The 19029-nt window shown below is 46.8% G+C and overlaps 1 protein-coding gene across 3 annotated transcripts in view; it reads left to right on the forward strand.

Moving 5' to 3' along the window:
- Window positions 1–1303: 1303 nt before the first annotated feature.
- MON1A (MON1 homolog A, secretory trafficking associated) overlaps window positions 1304–19029 on the forward strand; it is a 44573-nt gene continuing 26847 nt past the window's right edge. Inside the window, exons 1-2 of one of the 3 annotated variants that reach the window (XM_038411768.1) lie at window positions 1304–1437; window positions 3679–3848. The gene's annotated coding sequence lies outside the window, so the exon portion shown is untranslated. Of the gene's footprint in view, window positions 1438–3678; window positions 3849–4649; window positions 4961–11642; window positions 11784–19029 lie in introns of those variants that run through there. The other 2 variants (XM_038411769.2, XM_038411767.1) reach the window with 2 other exon arrangements.

A 19029-nucleotide genomic window follows, 5' to 3' on the forward strand; every position in this document is an offset into this window, starting at 1 on the left:
CTTGATTGGGCACTTAACTTTGCAAATTCCTTTCTAAAGAAGCTGACCAAATGCCTTACTAAGGTTATTTAAAATCAGACAAGTATACAGCCAATATTCATAACTTTGAATACAAAAATGATACATGCATACAAATAGGAGGAACAGATTCAGTTGATCATAACCTTTACAGAGATATGTTACATGGCATGTGTAGCATAAAACATATTCTAGTTATGTTATATATACATTCATAAGCATATTTCCATAAAGCCTTATGGGGTGCACCGTCACATGCCCATTCTTATGTTAATCAGAAAGTTGATCTATTTAATAAATGAGGGTGTGTGAAATTAATGCGGGTTCAAAAATGGTTGTAATCCTAACAAGAAAATAAAGAAAGGCTGGGATAATTGACCAAGTCAAGCAAGACCCCTCACTAGAGTTACCATCTGGCTGGTATTCAACTGGCCTGGCCTGTTTTTTTATGGATTTGCCAGTTGCCAGAAAAACAATTTAATCTGCTGGGGTTTTTTACATGGGTCTAAATGTTTGCATTATTATCACAATACACTGAGATAGCTAATGTTAAAAGGTTCTGTGTCCCACTAAAAATGCTGCAGTTTTCCCACTTCCTCAATTTAAGCAATACTAGATCAAAACTCTTGAAAATACAGCAGCTGCCTGCCCACCAACACGCAAGCACACCTCCTGGGTGTGAGAGAGGATTTGAGTCACATATGTGAGACATTATCAATCTTATCTCTATGGGTGAACTCTCTAGATACTATAAGTGGCTGTTGAAGAGGGTGAGGGTTGTGGAGTTGCTTTGTGGTTGGGGTTGTGCCAGGCTTGCCTTGTGGGAAGAGTGCTGGGTTTTTTGTATTTCAAAGGTGGTAACCCTCCCCCTTCCCCCCACTCAGGCAAGCTCCCCATAGCTGCCCCCCACACTCCAGCTAGATCCCCACACTCAGGCCCCTCACCTCCTGCCACTCTTGCTAGGCCCCCCCTACTTTAGCCAGACCCCTGCCACTCTGGCCAGACCCCCACAGCTCCTTCACACCCCGCCTCACTCTGGCCAGCCCTTCCAACCAGATCTCCATTTGCACTTAAAAAATGGGATAACACAGAGAGCTCGACCTACATGATGAAAAATGAAGAGCACCACTCTCTAGCAGAAAGTAAGGAAGACTTTGTAAACACAGTTATCAATAGCCTAGAAATGGAGAAGGAGGAACAGTCAGAAAATAGAAAGTTATGGAGTACATGGCACCTGTGATGGGGTGTCCACCCCACACAAACCCTGAGCAGGTTAATGTGGGTCAGGAGGAGCCAATTTACCTTAGACACTGCACTGGGAGCAGAACCAGGGATTGATAGCACCTAATGGTAGATGAAGCCCAGCTGGGAAGGAGCTGGGATAGGATTTTAAAACCAGGAAGGGAGCACAGGGATGAGGTTTGTAGTTATTCCCTATGTTATTCTGGCAGGTGGACTTGAACCTGGGACTTCTAGAGCTTAATACCTGAACCTCTACTGTATGAGCTAAAAGCCATATGGCTCTTAGCTAAGGCTGTAGAGCAGACTCCTTAATCTCTCAGTGGTCTTGATGCCACTGGATGGAACAGAATATCACACCCAGAAGGCGTGTGGGTTACACCTAGAGGGAAGGGGAGTTGGCTTGGGAAAAGGAGGTGCTGTGCTGTAGAGGGAGAATAGCCCTGGGGTCCTGCCTGGACTAGGGAGTTGTACAAGAAGCCCAGAGGGATGAAGTAGCCATGGGAAGAGGAGGAAGCTGTAGTGGTAAATCAGGAGATAGAGGGGAAGTGGGGAAGAACCCAGGGAAACAACAATATGGCTTGGGACTGAGCAGACCTATGTTGCTAGTCCTAGGCCCCTGGGCTGGAACCTAGTGGGACTGGCTTTCTCTACTAGCTGCTGCCATAGGACCCAGAGTTGGGACAGAAAACTACCTGAGGTGGCTTTTGGACTGTGTTCAGGTGGACTCGGTTACCCTTGAAGGTGGGGAGATTACATGGTGACCTGGCTAGAAGGCTGAATCACAAAAAGGGAGCACCTTGAGTCATGGGAAGAAAGAGAGAGAGGAGCCACAGCATGAGTAACTGATGGAAGAGGGTGCCAGATGGGGGCAAGAGCTAATTCCCAGACCTAGCCCAAGGAAGTGCACGTGCAGTGAGTGGAACCCCTTCACTATGCCTGATGCCAAACTCATCCCTACTGTAACACTCCTGACTTCGGTGAGGTTACCCTGGGCATGAGCTTAGCCTCTAGAGCATGAAGAAACAGAGGAAGATGTTTTTGAGAAATCTAGGAAAGCCCCGGGATGGGAAGAGAAACATGAATGCAATTCTGAGCTCAAAAAAAGGACAGGCAATTACTGTCTGGCAAAATAATGGAATAGCTAAAAGTCTGCAAACATAAGAATTCCTAGGCTGTCTCCAAGCCAAGGTCCACCAAGTCTGGTATCCTGGGGCTGCTACCAGATGCTGCAGAGGAAAATAAGAATCCTGCACAGTAGCAGATATGGGATAACCTGCCCCCCTCATTAGGTCTCTTCCTGGCCTCTAATAGAGACGGATTTAAGTCCTGAAGCATGAGGTTTAATTACCCCATCCAAAATTTGTGTTGTCACAAATTATGACAGCTATGGATAGTCTTGATATCATATGAATAACCAATGCATTTTTAAATCTTAATTCTTTGCCTCAATAACATCCTGTGGCAGTGACTTCTGCAGTCTAATTACAGACTGTGAGGGGGAGAATTCCTTTTATCAGTTTCAGATTTCCTACCTTTTAACTTTGTGTCCCTTGTCCTTGTATTATTTGACAGGGAGAACAGCTGCTCCTTATCTGCCTTCTCGAGACCAGGTGGGTGATGGAATAACTTTTATTGGACCAACTTCTGTTGGTGAGAGAGACAAGCTTTTGAGTAACCTGAGAAAGCTCTGTGTAGCTTGAAAGCTTGTCTCTCTCATCAACAGAAGCTGGTCTAATAAAAGCTATTACCTCACCCACTTTGTCTCTCTCATATCCTGGGACCAACCTGGCTACAGCTACACTGCCTACAATTCTCTAGAATCGATCAGTCATTATTTTATATGTGTTTATCATCTCCCCTCTTATTCATCTCCTTTCTAAGATGACAATCCCAGTCTTTCCAATCTCTCTTCCTGGGAGTTTCTCCAGACCTTGGATCATTCCTGTTGTCATTCTCTGAATAGCAATTCTGCAATATCCTATGTGAGATGGGGTGTCTAGTACCACACATAGATGGGGCCACACTGTTGCTTTATATAAAAGTAGTAGAGTATTCTCCATATTCTTCTCCATCCCATTTCCTATGCAGCCAAACTACAGCTGGGTGAAATTTTTCAGCAGGAAACTTTTTTCCACCAAAAAATGCAGGTTTGGGTCAGCTGAAACATTTTTCAAATGCATGTCAAAGCTACTGAATTGTTTTGGTGGCAGGCGGGGGAAAAAATTTGTAAAAAAAAAAAGTTTAATTTGGACATTTTCAAAACAATGTTTTGATTTTTTTATTCAAAATAACTTTTTGTTTAGAATTTTATTTGTTTTATTTTAAAGTGGGGGAAAATCGAAACAGAAATCATTTTAGTTCCAAGTAGAACAAAACATTTAATTCTACGTGAGACAAATTTCTTCTTTTTCATTTCAGCCACTGAACTGAAGAATCAGTTATTTCCACAGCGCTAACCCGAACATCTCATTAGCTTGTCTGACTGCACCTGCCCATGGAGCAGCAGTATCCACTGAGCTGTCCTACAGTGACACCTAGATCCCTTTCTTGTGTTGATGCAGTTAAATTGGACCCCTGAAAGACATCAGGTAACTTAACATTTGCCAACAGTGAATTGCATTTGCTGTCATATTGTCTATTCCCTTAGCTTGGTTAGGTTTCCCTGAAGTTCGGCACAGTTCCCTCTGGTCCTAACCTAAATAGCTTTGTGTCCTCAGCAAACTTTGCTACCTTACTACTCACCCACCTCTCCAACCATCTATATAGAGCCATAAGAATTACAGAAAATAAACATTGGTAAAACACCGCAGTGATGCCAGAGCTCAGGTGTACAGACGCTGGTGCAGCGCATTGGCTGTGAGTCACTGGTGCAGGCTTCTCTCTGCTCTCATCAGAGTTCAGGCTGCTGCTCTGCTTCACTCTCTCATCAGAAAGCCTCCTTGTACTGAACTTGTTCCTCTCCCTGGAACAGGATGACCAGACTCCCAGTGCAAGTGGGATCATCCTGATATTAGGGGCTTTGTCTTATATATATGTCTTATAGCATACTGAATTTTCCACACTTGCTATCTGGTCACCCTACCCTGGAAGCAGAGGTATGTTATTAGACAGGCATAGCCCCTGGGCTTTGGTCAGCCTCTGGGTCTGGTTGCCTCCAGGACCGCAGTGCAATGGAAATAGAGGAGAACATTTACACAGGCTGCTCTGCTCTAAGGGTTTCGCAGCAGTAGCTTGCATCAAACTGTGCTGGACAAAGCACTGGTGACCGCTGCGGGGACCAATGCTGCACTATTCCCCAGCGTGGGGGAGAATGGACAGCCCAGGTGACCCGTGAAGCCTTTTTCATCTGGCAAGTGTCATAGCGGCCCAGCAGACTGCACCGAGTCCTTGTGGACTACAATCCCCAAGCTGCACTGGGGTATGTGACACTGGAAACGGAGCTAGAGCAAAGCAGCTGTGCAGTACTTTCCTGGCTGGACTCTGCAGAAGCAGGAGCAAGCTCAGCTGGTGGCCCTGGGCAGTGTGTTTGCGATTACAATGACAGTGTGTCCAGAGGAGGCAGCAGCAGGCAGGCCGAGGGCCTCCCCGGGCATCCCTCCCTCCCACTTTGTCTAGGCTTTGCAGAAGCAGCCACTGACGCTGGGTCCCTGCCAGAGCTGCGAAGCAGGGCCTCCTGAGCACAGCTGGGAGAACCGCACAGGTTGGTCCCTTTGAGTCTCTCTCTGTCCTTGCGTGTCCCCAGCACTGCTCTTCAAGGTCCAGCTGCCTCGGGGAACCTGCCCTCTCTGGCCGTGGCCCTTGGGCACCGCCACCTCCAAGACATCTTCTAGGCATAGCGAGTGGGGTCTTCAAGGAAGGGTGCCCAAGTGAGAGATGTGCCTGATCTCCCTCTGGCAGCGAGCTGCCAGCGTTCCTGTGTGGGGAGGGGCTCCTCCTGTGTTGGGAGTGAAGGCAGGATCAGAGTGGAGGCAAGGACAGTAAGGGGAAGACAGGGGCATCCCCGCACCCCTGGCTGTGCTTCTGTCTGGTCTTACCCCATCTCAATTTGGGAGCGGGTGGGGATGATGAGGGCAGACAACACAAGCCCAGATTGGTGCTGGTGGAAGCTGCCAGGCTGGGAACCCTGGAGCCTGAACAATCACAGCCCCCGGGGCACCAGGGCATGCTCTTCCCCTGCCACCCAAGGGACCTCATGCCAGGTGCTGGGCCATGCCAGTGACAGCGATGGGTTTCCAGTGACTGTGGTCTTGATGTCAGCACCTGCCCGTGAAGCCTATTTCCCACAGCCCACCTAACTATCCTCAGTTGGGAACCGCGATCACAACCATCTTGGGCCAAAGTCAAACCAGCAGCCCAAAGGCTCTGTATCCCATTCCCTGTGTCTGTCACTGGTGAAATCCCACTGCTGGGAAGTGAACAATGAGACCCTTCAAGCTGAGTGCAGCAGAGACCTCTTCAGCTGCTTTCCAGCTGGGCCAGTCAGAGAAACCACTGCAGCCCCTGGCCCTTGTGCTGCCAAGTGATGCCTCTGCCCGCCAACTCCACACTGGGGAACCCCTGCTGCCAGCGCCCAGAGAAGCCATAAGTGGCTACTTGACAGAGGGTTGGAGCAACTGGAAGGGGAAGCAACAGGGCTTAGGGTTAGATCTGCCGTGACTGGAAACGGCAGCTGCACTGGACAGTACCTGGTGTGCTAGAGCAGGGCTCTGTGTGAGAAGCTTCTAGCACGCTGCACATTTTAAAGAAAACTAAAAATTCATTGTAACTTAGGTACACATGACCATGAATTGATTGCATTCATAACGTGCAAGCAGAGTAATGATCAGACCAATGATATATACCCTTGGTGCTTTAATAGTGCTGAATTCACAAAGCTGAAAATAATTATGAGCCAAATCAGCTGGGAGGATGAATTTAATCAGAAAAATGGGAATGATAACAGGGAATCATTTCAGAACATTTGTTAGCAGATGCCTGAAAAGCCACAATCAAGGAGGGAAGGCTGTACTGGTTAAAAAAGCTGACATGGTTTAGAGGGGAAGTGAGGACAACTATAAAAAAAATACAACAAATGGAGGAAAAGGGAAGTTGATAGTAATGAATATAAATCAGAAGTTAAGAATTGTACAAAACTGATAAGATAGCCAAGGGACACGAGAAATCTATGACCAGCAGAGTTAAGGACAATGAGTTTTTAAAATATATTGGGCACAAAAAATGTCCTGATAATGGTCTTGGTCCATTACTAGATGGACACGGTGGAATCATCAGTAATAATTGCAGAAGTGCTCAATAAATATTGCTGTTCTGTATTGGAGGGGGATCAGATGATATAGTCTCATCACATAGTAACTACACTCTTTCCATTTCACTAGTATCTCTGGTGGATGTTGAACAGCAGCTACTAATGTTAGACATTTTTAAATCAGCAGATCGAACTTGCATCCAAGAGTTTCAGAAAGGCTGGCTGAGGAGAGTGCTGGACTATTAATATTGATTTTTTAAAATAAATCTTGGAGCATTAGGGAAATTCCAGAGGAGTGGAAGACCACTAATGTTGTGCCAATTTTTAAAATTGACCTGGGTAATTATAGGCTGGTCAGCCTGACATGGATCCTGGGCAAGAAAATAGAGCAAGAGAATGATATGGGACTCGGTTAATAAGGAGTTAAAGGAGGATAATTCATGCAAATCAATGGGTTAATGGAAAATAGATCCTATCAAACTACCTTGATATCTTTTCAAGTTTGGTTAATAAAGGTTAATGTAATATAGTTAGACTTTTCTAAGGTGTTTGATCTGCACCACGTGACATTTTGGTTACCTAGGGAGGTGGTGGAATCTCCATCCTTAGAGGTTTTTAAAGCCTAGCTTGACAAAGTCCTGGCTGAGATGATTTAGTTGGGGTTGGTCCTGTTTTGAGCAGGGGGTTGGACTAGATGACTTCCTGAAATCTCTTCCAACCTTAATCTTTTATGAGTCTATGATTTAAAAAAAAATAGAATGATATAAAATGTACATGACCCACATTAAATGGATTAAAAACTGGCTGACAGGTCGCAATGTAACTGTAAATTGGGAATTGTCATCAAGCGGGTGTGTTTCCATTGGGGATCAGTTCTTGGCCCTATGCTATTGAACATTTTTATCAATGACCTGGAAGAAAACAAAATCAGGGATAAAGTTTGCAGATGACCCAAAAATTGCAGGAGTGATAAATAATGAAGAGGACAGGTCACTGATTCAGTGTAATTTAGCTTACTTGGTAAACTGGCTGCAAGCAAACAATATGTGTTTTAATACAGCTAAATGTAATGGTACACATCTAGGAACAAAGAATGCAGGCCATACTTACAGAATGGGGGACTCTATCATGGGAAGCAGTGACTCTGAAAAAGATGTGGGGGAGTGTGGCGGATAATCAGCTGAACATGAGCTCCCAGGGTAACAAGCAAATGTGAGTCTGTAAGGCATAAACAGAGGAGTCTTGAGTAGGTGTCGAGGTTATTTTATCTCCTTACTTGGCATTGTTACGACCGCTGCTGGAATCCTGTGTCCAGTTCTGGTGCCCACAACTCAAGCAGGATGTTGATAAACTGGAGAGGTTTCGGAGAAGAGCCATGAGAATGATTAAAGGAGTAAAAACTGTGCCTTATAGTGATAGACTCTGTCCATTTAGCTTAACAAAGAGAAGGTTTAAGGTGATCACTATCTATAAGTACATGGAAAACAAATATTTAATAATGGGCTCTTCAATCTAGCAGACTGCACTATACAGCTTGACAAATTCAGACTGGTAATAAAGTGTACATTTTTAACAGGGAGTGCAATTAACCATTGGAACCATTTACCCTGGGTCGTGGTGGATTCTCCATCACCGACAATTTTTAAATCAAGATACTTTTCTAAAAGATCTGCTCTAGGAATTATCATGGGGCCTGTCCTATGTGGGAAGTCTTGGTCTTCACAGTCAAGGGCAGCTCTCAGACTGCTGCACTGGGCAACACAGTATGGGGAGGAGGTGAGCAGCCCTCAGTGGTGAAAGAACAGGTTAAGGGCTATTTCGAAAAGCTGGACATGCACAAGTTCATGGGTCCAGATCTAATGCATCCAAGGGTGCTGAGGGAGTTGGCTGATGTGATTGCAGAGCTGTTGGCCATTATCTTTGAAAATTCTTGGTGATCGGGGGAAGTCCCGGACGATTGAAAAAAGGCAAATATAGTGCCCACATTTTAAAAAGGGAAGAACCAGAACCCGAGGAACTAAAGCCTCACTTCACTCCCCAGCAAAATCATGGAGCAGGTCCTCAAGGAATCCATTTTGAAGCACTTGGAGGAGAGGAAGGTGATCAGGAACAGTCAACATGGATTCACCAAGGGCAAGTCATGCCTAACGAACCTGATTGCCTTCTATGATGAAATAACTGGCTCTGTGGATATGGGGAAAGCGGTGGATGTGATATAGCATGACTTTAGCAAAGCTTTTGATCAGGGCTGTCCCTAGCCATTCTGGGGCCCTATGCAGCCCCCCTCATGGGGGGGGGTAGGAGTAGGCTTGGAGGGCAGGGGGGAACCGCCCCTGAGCACTCACTGGTGGCACAGCTGGGGCCAGGTTGCTGCACTTCCCGCCACCGGTGAGTGCAGGCCCAACCCCTGCTACAGTCCTCAGGGGAGTGGGGATGGGGATGGTGTGGGAAGGGGTAGGGAAGGGGTGGAGCAGGGTAGGGGCTTTGGGGAAGGAGTGGAGTGGAGGTGGGGCTGGGGCGGAGCAGGGGCAGGGGCCATGGGGAAGAGGCGGAGCAGGGGCTGGAGCAGCACCCAGCTGTGCAGGGCATCAGGAAATGTGGTGCCCCAAATTTCTTGGTGCTCTACGCAGCTACATACTTTGCGTATGGATAGGGACGGCCCTGCCTTTGATATGGTCTCCCGCAGTATTCTTGCCAGCAAGTTAAAGAAGTATGGATTGGATGAATGGACTATAAGGGGGATAGAAAGCTGGCTAGAACATTGAGCTCAACGGGTAGTGATCAACGGCTCGATGTCTAGTTGGCAGCCAGTATCAATTGGAGTGCCCCAAGGGTCGATCCTGGGGCCAGTTTTGTTCAACATCTTTATTAATGATCTGGATGATGGGCTGAATTGCACCCTCAGCTAGTTCCCAGATGACACTAAGCTGTGGGGAGAGATAGATATGCTGGAGGGTAGGGATAGGATCCAGAGTGACCTAGACAAATTGGAGGATTGGGCCAAAAGAAATCTGATGAGGTTCAACAAAGACAAATGCAGAGTCCTGCACTTAGGAAGGAAGAATCCCATGCACTGTTACAGGCTGGGGACTGCGTGGCTAAGCGGCAGTTTTGCAGAAAAGGACCTGGGGATTACAGTGGACGAGAAGCTGGATATGAGTCAACAGTGTGCCCTTGTTGCCAAGAAGGCTAACAGCATATTGGGCTGCATTGATAGAAGCATTGCCAGCAGATCAAGGGAAGTGATTGTTCCCCTCTAATCAGCACTGGTGAGGCCACATCTGGAGTATTGCGTCCAGTTTTGGGCCCCCCACTACAGAAAGGATGTGGACAAATTGGAGAGAGTCCGATGTGGGGCAATGAAAATGATCAGGGAGCTGGGGCACATGACTTACGAGGAGAGGCTGAGGGAACTGGGGTTATTTAGTCTGCAGAAGAGAAGAGTGAGGGGGGATTTGATAGCAGCCTTCAACTACCTGAAGTGGGGTTCCAAAGAGAATGGAGCTCGGCTGTTTTCAGTGGTGGCAGATGACAGAACAAGAAGCAATTGTCTCAAGTTGCAGTGGGAGAGGTCTAGGTTGGATATTAGGAAACACTATTTCACTAGGAGGTTGGTGAAGCATTGGAATGGGTTACCTAGGGAGGTGATGGAATTTCCATCCTTAGAGGTTTTTAAGGCTGGGCATGACAAAGCCCTGGTTGGGATGATTTAGTTGGTGTTGGTCCTGCTTTGAGCAGGGGGTTGGACTAGATGACCTCCTGAGGTCCCTTCCAACCCTGATATGATCACAAGGGTCCCTTCTGGCCTTGGCATCTCAGAATCGAAAGCCCTTCCAAATGGGAGTTGATTGATAGGGTGCATCTGATACTGGTAGTAACAGATACACACTTTGTCCAGCAAGTTCTGCCTTTTACTTCTTGCATTTGGTTTTGCTGCAGAGAACTGTGGGTGAAGGAGGGAGGGAGTATTTCAGCACAGGAATTGAGGAGGACAAAAGTTTGTTTGTTTAGCTGTTTATTATCCCAGAGCCAATGCCACCCTCATTAGAGCTGTAACTCATTAAACAGAATGACAGCTGTAAGATGCCTTCAAATAGTAAAAGGGAACGTGATCTGAAAGGGGGGATATACATGGAGATGTGTCACGTACAAATGGCTGCATTTCAGAATTGTGGAAAATCAGTTAATCCTTTGGGGCCGCAGCCAGGATCTGAGGTCAGAGCTTCCCCTGTAATAGATGATGCCTTGTCACCCTTAACGCAGCAGGACACATGCAGTTCCTTGAGTTGCGCTAAGCATTGTGCAAGCCGCTGTTGGAGAAGCAGCACAGAGCCCTGAACTCTGGTCTTTTCAGACTGTGTTTAAGGACAGGAGATGATGCAAACTGTTGAGACAAACTACAGGGCTCAGAGTCTGCACTGTGGCAACTGTCCTCACATACATGCCCCAAATAAAGATAGTAAAGCTAAAGTATCAGAGCTAGTCCCAGATCAGGTTCATGCACTGCCTTCAGGTCCCGCTTTTGCTTTTAGTTCCCTTTGCTAGTTCCTGAAATGTGCTTGTTTCGGAGAGAAGAGAACAGTCTGTTTGTCTGCCTGAGTATGCAGTGTTGTTGTAGCCATGTCAGTCCCAGGATATTAGAGAGCCAAGGTGGGTGAGGTAATATCTTGTATTGGACCAACTTCTGTTGGGGAGAGAAACAAACTTTCTAACTACACAGAGCTCCTCTGCAAGTCTGGAACAGGTATTCAGTGTCACAGCTAAATATGAAGTGGAGAAGGTCGTTGAGCACAAGTAGCTAATGGTCCCTTGCAATATACGTGTTAACTGCTTATGTCTGTCCTTAGTGTAATTCCAGCCAAAGCAGGCCTGCCACTTTGTGCACCGCTGTGATAGACGTACATTGATCCAGATTCTATTTCAGCCTCTGCTCTGCCCACGAGCAGAAAATTGAACGAGTCTAATACCTAGCCTCCAGGGCTTTACATTCTGCCATTCAGAACATTTGGGCCCTGTAAAATTATAAGGGGATACCTACCATCCCACTGAGATCAGAGGCCAGCAGCTGGTTGGCTGATTAGCTCTGCTGCTGCACTTGGGAAAAGAGACCTGCACCTTAACTGGCTGAATCTCATAGAAGGAGGAGCAGGAAATGGAGTGGATGGAGCGGGGGCTGCGATACCTGCAAGAGGCTGCGGCAGCTGTTGGGTGGAACTGCTCTAAGAGACAAATGAACAGCGCCAGACTGTGGGAAGTCCTGTTACCACAAGGCTCTGAGGTAAGAGCCAGGAGCTTTTGGGGTTATGAACTTACAGATGTGAGGGGCAGAGGTGGGGAAGATTGATCTTGTTTGTTGAGGAGACTTGCAATAAAACAAATAGAAACCACGTTCCCTGGGCTTGGTGAGAAGGTTTAAGGCAGAATTCCCCCAGGGAGAACACTGGCCCAGCAATTGCAAGCCTAGAAGGGGGGCGCTATAAGGCAGGCCCCAATCATTTAAAGTGTTAAAGGTGGCAGCTCATTTCTCCCCACAGGTCTTGAGCTGGCCCCGTGACTTCAGTGGGCTCAGGCCCCCCCGCCCCATGTGTTCATGTGCCACTGCTGTGCTGTGACTCCTGCATGTGAAAACATAAACCATGCCACTGCGCTCAGTGGCCCATGCTCTTACTTGATCTCTGCAGCCACGCGTGGGATCCATGGGCTCACCTGGCGTCAGCCTCACTTAAATAATTGCATCTGACCATTGGCCCTGTTCACCTCACTTGCAGCTGGAATCTGGTTGCCCAACGACATCTTGCCAGCCTAAGCAGAAACGTTTCAGAGCTATGTGACAGGCCTGGGCTGGCCAAGTCATGTCCCAAACTCATGCTGGCTGTGGCCCAACACAAATCCGGCTGTCTTGTAGCATGGCAATTCCTGATGGATCACCACCCTCCTGCGAGGCTGGGGGAGGGTCTTCTGTGCAAAGCATCACTACATTCTGAGTTAGCAGGTGTAAGCTGTGGATGTGACCCCTTGGGGTTGTCACATGCTAGTGACCTTGCTTACATGCAACTTCATTGTGGGACAGAATCCTGCTTTGGAGGGGGGAATCCAATTGGACCCCAAGGGGGGACCCCAAGTCAGGCAGGAAATTCAGGTCCCTGCAACGCTCACCATAGTAACGATGATAAGGGGGGTGGTCTATCTGGGGTGCAACAAAAGCAGCCCTGCAGGGACAGCCTCCCTCCAGCAGAAGAAGAGAGCGTACCCAACCCAGAGCAGGGGCCAGTGACTCCAATGCATCTTTATTATGAACTGTAGCACCTGAAGACTAGAAGTCCCAGCATCCAACACTTCATGCTCAGCTCATGTGGGAGCAGGGCATGCTGGGAACTGTTGTCTCTTACAGCAGCACTTCACAGTGGAGAGGTCAGACTGGGTCCTGCCATTGGGTCTCTTGGATTAGAAGATGTAATCATGGTGCTGGGAGGCTTCCTGGAGGTTGCACACTTTGTAGCGTATGTAGGCCATGAGCTGTCCACCCAGCCAGGCACGATAACCTGTTTCACCTAGCCTTGTTCTCAGAAACTGCTGGATTGTTCTAGTTGAAAAATTACAGCTCAGTTCAGCCAGAGGCAGATGCCCAGCACAGAGAATTTCAGGCTGAATGGTGAAAGTTTGGCTGAGTTATGAGCAACTGAAAACAGGACTATATAATTGGAAGCATCAGGAAACCTTACCTCAAGGGTCACCCCCATACTTGTTGGCTTATATAGGCCAAGCTGGCCACCCAGCCAGAGCACTCACCCCCGTTTGGTCACTCCGGATACAGGAGTGCGGGAGCTGGCCAGAGTGGGGTGAGGCAGCCCACTACCCCTACCCTGAGGTCATTGCCTCAGTCTCTGTATCCAGAGTGACCCAAGGTGATGTGAGTGGAAATGAGATTGTTCCGGAGGTCTGGTTTTCTCCCAAGTCAGCAGGGTTCTTGCCTGGAACATTTCCTGAAATTCTGGAATTGATCAAACACATTATCTGCTTTACAAACAGAGCAGTGCTGTGAGTTTAGTGTAGGGCTTTGCTTTGCTCTGCTAGTTTAATCAGTGGAGCTCCCAACCTCGCCAATAATTAGAGTAGCTCTGTAATGGCTTTTACTCCTCTTAAGTTACTGATATGTACCCTGAAACTTGACTCCATCTGAATGTACAGAATAAGGCTGCAGGATTTTCTCTGTAAAGCCTAGAATGCCTGTTGAATCAGGTTGGAGCAATGAAAGAGCTACAAGCATGGCTGAGAGCATTTTGTTAGGATATCCCCAGGTTCAGTCATCATTGGGCTGCGTGGTCTGTTACTGTCTAAATTATTACATTTGCAGACATTATGGTTTTACAAATTGCCATGCCAAGAATCCCAGGCTGTTGTGGTATCATAAGAACATAAGAATGGCCCTATTGGGTCAGACCAAAGGTCCATTTAGCCCAGTATCCTGTCTTCTGACAGTGACCAATGCCTGGTGCCCCAGAGGGAATGACCAGAACAGGTAATCATCAAGTGATCCATCCCCTGTCGCTCATTCCCAGCTTTTGGCAAACAGAGGCTAGGGACACCATTCCTGCCCATCCTGGCTAATACCCATTGATGGACCTCTCCTCCATGAATTTATCTAGTTCTTTTTTGAACCCTGTTATGGTCTTGGCCTTCACAACCTCCTCTGGCAAGGAGTTCCACAGGTTGACTGTGTGTTGTGTGAAGAAATACTTCCTTTTATTTGTTTTAAACCTGCTGCCTATTAATTTCATTTGGTGACCCCGAGTTCTTGTGTTATGAGAAGTATTAAACAACACTTCCTTATCTACTTTCTCTACACCAGTCATGATTTTATAGACCTCAATAATATCTCCCCTTAATCTCTTTTCCAAGCTGAAAAGTCCCAGTCTTATTAATCTTTCCTCATACGGAAGCTGTTCCATACCCCTAATAATTTTTGTTGCCTTTTTCTGAACCTTTTCTAATTCCAATATATCTTTTTTGAGATGGGGCGACCGCATCTGCACACAGAATTCAAGATGTGGGTATACCATGGATTTATATAGAGGCAACATGATATTTTCTGTCCTATTATCTCTCACTTTCTTAATTATTCCCAGCATTCTGTTTGCTTTTTTGACTGCTGCTGCACATTAAGTGGATGTTTTCAGAGAACTATCCACAATGACTTCAAGATCTCTTTCTTGAGTGGTAACAGCTAATTTAGACCCCATCAGAGGTGACTCAACCAATCACCAACTGTTACTCTATAGATAATGTGCATGTAACAATTTCATTGGTTGTATGAGGGAGACTTGCACAAATGGTGCAATTGCAATGCCTGTGGAGCAGCAGTGGGCTTTGGTCTATGACCCAAAGTGCCAAACTGGAGCTGTGAGAGAACCAGAATGTCTGTCCCAAATGGAATTTCCAAAAGGAGTTTGTTCCAGATCTTTCAGCCTGTAGCCTGGGGAACTGAGAGATTCAGTAGACCATAACCTTTACATAGATATGTTACATGGCAGTGCAGGAAGTCAGCCAGAACTGGCTACCAATCTTCCCTAGGAGTCAGGAACCTGACAGGCTATCACGGAGCTGGAGTTTTCTGATGAGAGAGCGATTCTGGGAATTTTAAATTGGGGGTCCTCTAAAAAATGTAGAGCCCTGTGAGTGACCTTTGTTTTGCGTCATGAAAGATGTTAACACTGAATTCTGCAAAGGCTACATTGGAAGAGTTTCGTCCCAGGATAATGGGCTGGTTTTTTACTCTGAAGAGCTGTTTGTTCGATGGGACTGACATTATTGCCAGCTCACGAGTCTAGTGGTTTGGGGTGGGGTTTTGTATGTCTTGTGATGGCTTTAAGGAAATATGCTTATGAATATATATGACATAACTGGAATATGTTCTATGCTACGTATGCCATGTAACATATCTATGTAAAGGTTATGGTCTACTGAATCTATAAAACCTATTTGTATGCATGTATCATTTTTGTATTTGAAGTTATGAATATTGGCCATGTATTGGCTTGATTTCTAAATAACCTTAGTAGAGCATTTGGTCAGTTCCTGGAGAAAGGAATTTGCAAAGTTAAGTGCCCAATCAAGAAGCACTTAAGGAACAATGTATCTTGGAATGCTCCAATCTACATAAGAAGTTTTCCTGGAGACATTCAAGATGCCAGGTGCGCAATGGCTTCTGCCTGTAAAAACTGTGAGTCATGCATGGACATGTGACTTGCCCAGGTGACTCCAGAACTCCATCTTGGAGCTGGACTTTGCATAGGCGAGAGAAGGGGGTCTCCACCCCCAAGAGAAAGTCTGTTTAAGCCTGTGGGAGACCCCTCCATTTTGTCTTCAGCTGGCTAAGGAGATAGCCTCTCCACCCCCAAGGATATCTGAAAGAAACTGGAACAAAAGACAGTAACTACAGGGGGCGTGAGTGATTGCAGGACCCAGACTAGAGGGAGATTAGTCTGTAAAAGGAAGCTTACTGGAACTGAGGAAGCAAAAGTGGATGGGAACCTGGGAGACAGTGACCATGACATGGTCAAGTTCAGGATCCTGACACAAGGAAGAAAGGAGAGCAGCAGAATACAGATCCTGGACTTCACAAAAGCAGACTTTGACTCCCTCCGGGAACTGACGGGCAGGATCCCCTGGGAGAATAACATGAGGGGGAAAGGAGTCCAGGAGAGCTGGCTGTATTTTAAAGAATCCTTATTGAGGTTACAGGAACAAACCATCCTGATGTGTAAAAAGAAAAGTAAATATGGCAGGCGACCAGCTTGTTTTAACAGTGAAATCCTTGCTGATCTTAAACACAAAAAAGAAGCTTACAAGAAGTGGAAGCTTGGACAAATGACCAGGGAGGAGTATAAAAATATTACTCGCGCATGCAGGAGTGAAATCAGGAAGGCCAAATCACACTTGGAGTTGCAGCTAGCAAGAGATGTTAAGAGTAATAAGAAGGATTTCTTCAGGTATGTTAGCAACAAGAAGAAAGTCAAGGAAAGTGTGGGCCCCTTACTGAATGAGGGAGACAACCTAGTGACAGAGGATGTGGGAAAAGCTAATGTATTCAATGCTTTTTTTGCCTCTGTCTTCATGAACAAGGTCAGCTCCTAGACTATTGCACTGGGCAGCACAGCATGGGGAGGAACCCTCTGTGGAGAAAAAAGTGTTTCAGGACTATTTAGAAAAGCTGGACGAGCACAAGTCCATGGGGCTGGATGCGCTGCATCCAAGGGTGCTAAAGGAGTTGGCAGAAGTGATTGCAGAGCCATTGGCCATGATCTTTGAAAACTCATGGCAAGTGGGGGAGGTCCTGGACGACTGGAAAAAGGCTAATGTAGTGCCCATGTTTAAAAAAAGGAAGAAGGAGGATCCTGGGAACTACAAGCCAGTCAGCCTCACTTCAGTCCCTGGAAAAATCATGGAGCAGGTCCTCAAGGAATCAATTCTGAAACACTTAGAGGAGAGGAAAGTGATCAGGAACCGTCAGCATGGATTCACCAAGGGCAGGTCATGCCTGACTAATCTAATTACCTTCTATGACAAGATAACTGGCTCTGTGGATGAGGGAAAAGCAGTGGACGTGTTATTCCTTGACTTTAGCAAAGCTTTTGATACGGTCTCCCACAGTATTCTTGCCAGCAAGGTAAAGAAGTATGGGCTGGATGAATGGACTATAAGGTGAATAGAAAGCTGGCTAGATCATTGGGCTCAATGGGTAGTGATCATGGCTCCATGTCTAGTTGGCAGCCGGTATCAAGCAGAGTGCCCCAATGGTCGGTCCTGGAGCTGGTTTTTTTCAATATCTTCATTAATGATCTGGAGGATGGCATTGACCGCACCCTCAGCAAGTCTGCAGATGACACTAAACTGGGAGGAGTGGTAGATACGCTGGAGGGTAGGGATAGGATACAGAGGGACCTAGATGAATTAGAGGATTGGGCCAAAAGAAATCTGATGATGTTCAACAAGGACAAGTGCAGAGTCCTGCACTTAGGACGGAAGAATCCCATGCATGGTTACAGGCTGAGGACCGACTGGCTAAGCGGCAGTTCATAGAATCATAGAATATCAGGGTTGGAAGGGACCTCAGGAGGTCATCTAGTGCAACCCCCTGCTCAAAGTAGGACCAATCCCCAACTAAATCATCCCAGCCAGGGCTTTGTCAAGCCTGACCTTAAAAACTTCTAAGGAAGGAGATTCCACCACTTCCCTAGGTAACTCATTCCAGTGTTTCACCACGCTCCTAGTGAAAAAGTTTTTCCTAATATCCAACCTAAACCTCCCCCACTGCAACTTGAGACCATTACTCCTTGTTCTGTCATCTGCAACCACTGAGAACAGTCTAGATCCATCCTCTTTGGAACCCCCTTTCAGGTAATTGAAAGCAGCTATCAAATCCCCCCTCATTCTTCTCTTCCGCAGACTAAAGAATCCCAGTTCCCTCAGCCTCTCCTCATAAGTCCTGTGTTCCAGTCCCCTAATCATTTTTGTTGCCCTCCGCTGGATGTTTTCCAATTTTTCCATATTCTTCTTGTAGTGGGGGGCCCAAAACTGGACACAGTACTCCAGAAGAGGCCTCACCAAAGTCTTCTCATCCACTGTATTCCCCAGAAGCTGGATATGAGTCAACAGTGTGCCCTTGCTGCCAAAAAGGCTAACGGCATTTTGGGCTGTATAAGTAGGGGCACTGCCAGCAGATCCAGGGACGTTATCGTTCCCCTCTATTCGACATTGGTGAGGCCTCATCTGGAGTACTGTGTCCAGTTTTTGGCCCCACAGTACAAGGAGGATGTGGAAAAATTGGAGAGAGTCTTGCAGAGGGCAACAAAAATTATTGGGGACTGAAACACATGATTTATGAGGAGAGGCTGAGGGAACTGGGATTGTTTAGTCTGCGTAAGAGAAGAATGAGGGGGGATTTGATAGCTGCTTTCAACTACCTGATAGGGGGTTCCAAAGAGGATGGATCTAGACCGGGGGTCCCCAATGCGGTGCCCGTGGGTGCCCTGGCGCCCGCCGGGGCATTTTTGTGCGCCCCCAGGACACCCCACCGCCGAAATGCCACTGAGAAGCATTGTCATTTCTCGGCGGCATTTTGGCGGCGGCGCTTATTGCCACTGCTGCTTCTCGGCAGCGGCATTATGCTATTCCCACAAGAAAGATTGGGGACCACTGATCTAGACTGTTCTCAGTGGTAGCAGATGACAGAACAAGGAGTAATTGCGGTGGGAGAGGTTTAGGTTGGATATTAGGAAAAACTTTTTCACTAGGAGGGTGGTGAAGTGCTGGAATGCATTACCTAGGGAGTGGTGGAATCTCCTTCCTTTGAGGTTTTTAAGGTCAGGCTTGACAAAGCTCTGTCTGGGATGATTTAGTCGGGGGTTTGGTCCTGCTTTGAACTGAGGGTTGGACTAGATGACCTCCTGAGGTCCCTTCCAACCCTAATATTCTATGATTCTATGGTGAGGTTTTGTCTGTATTCAGTTTTATTAGACATAGAC

The sequence above is a fragment of the Dermochelys coriacea genome, chromosome 7 (genome assembly GCF_009764565.3).
Source record: "Dermochelys coriacea isolate rDerCor1 chromosome 7, rDerCor1.pri.v4, whole genome shotgun sequence".
Lineage (NCBI taxonomy): Eukaryota > Metazoa > Chordata > Testudines > Dermochelyidae > Dermochelys > Dermochelys coriacea.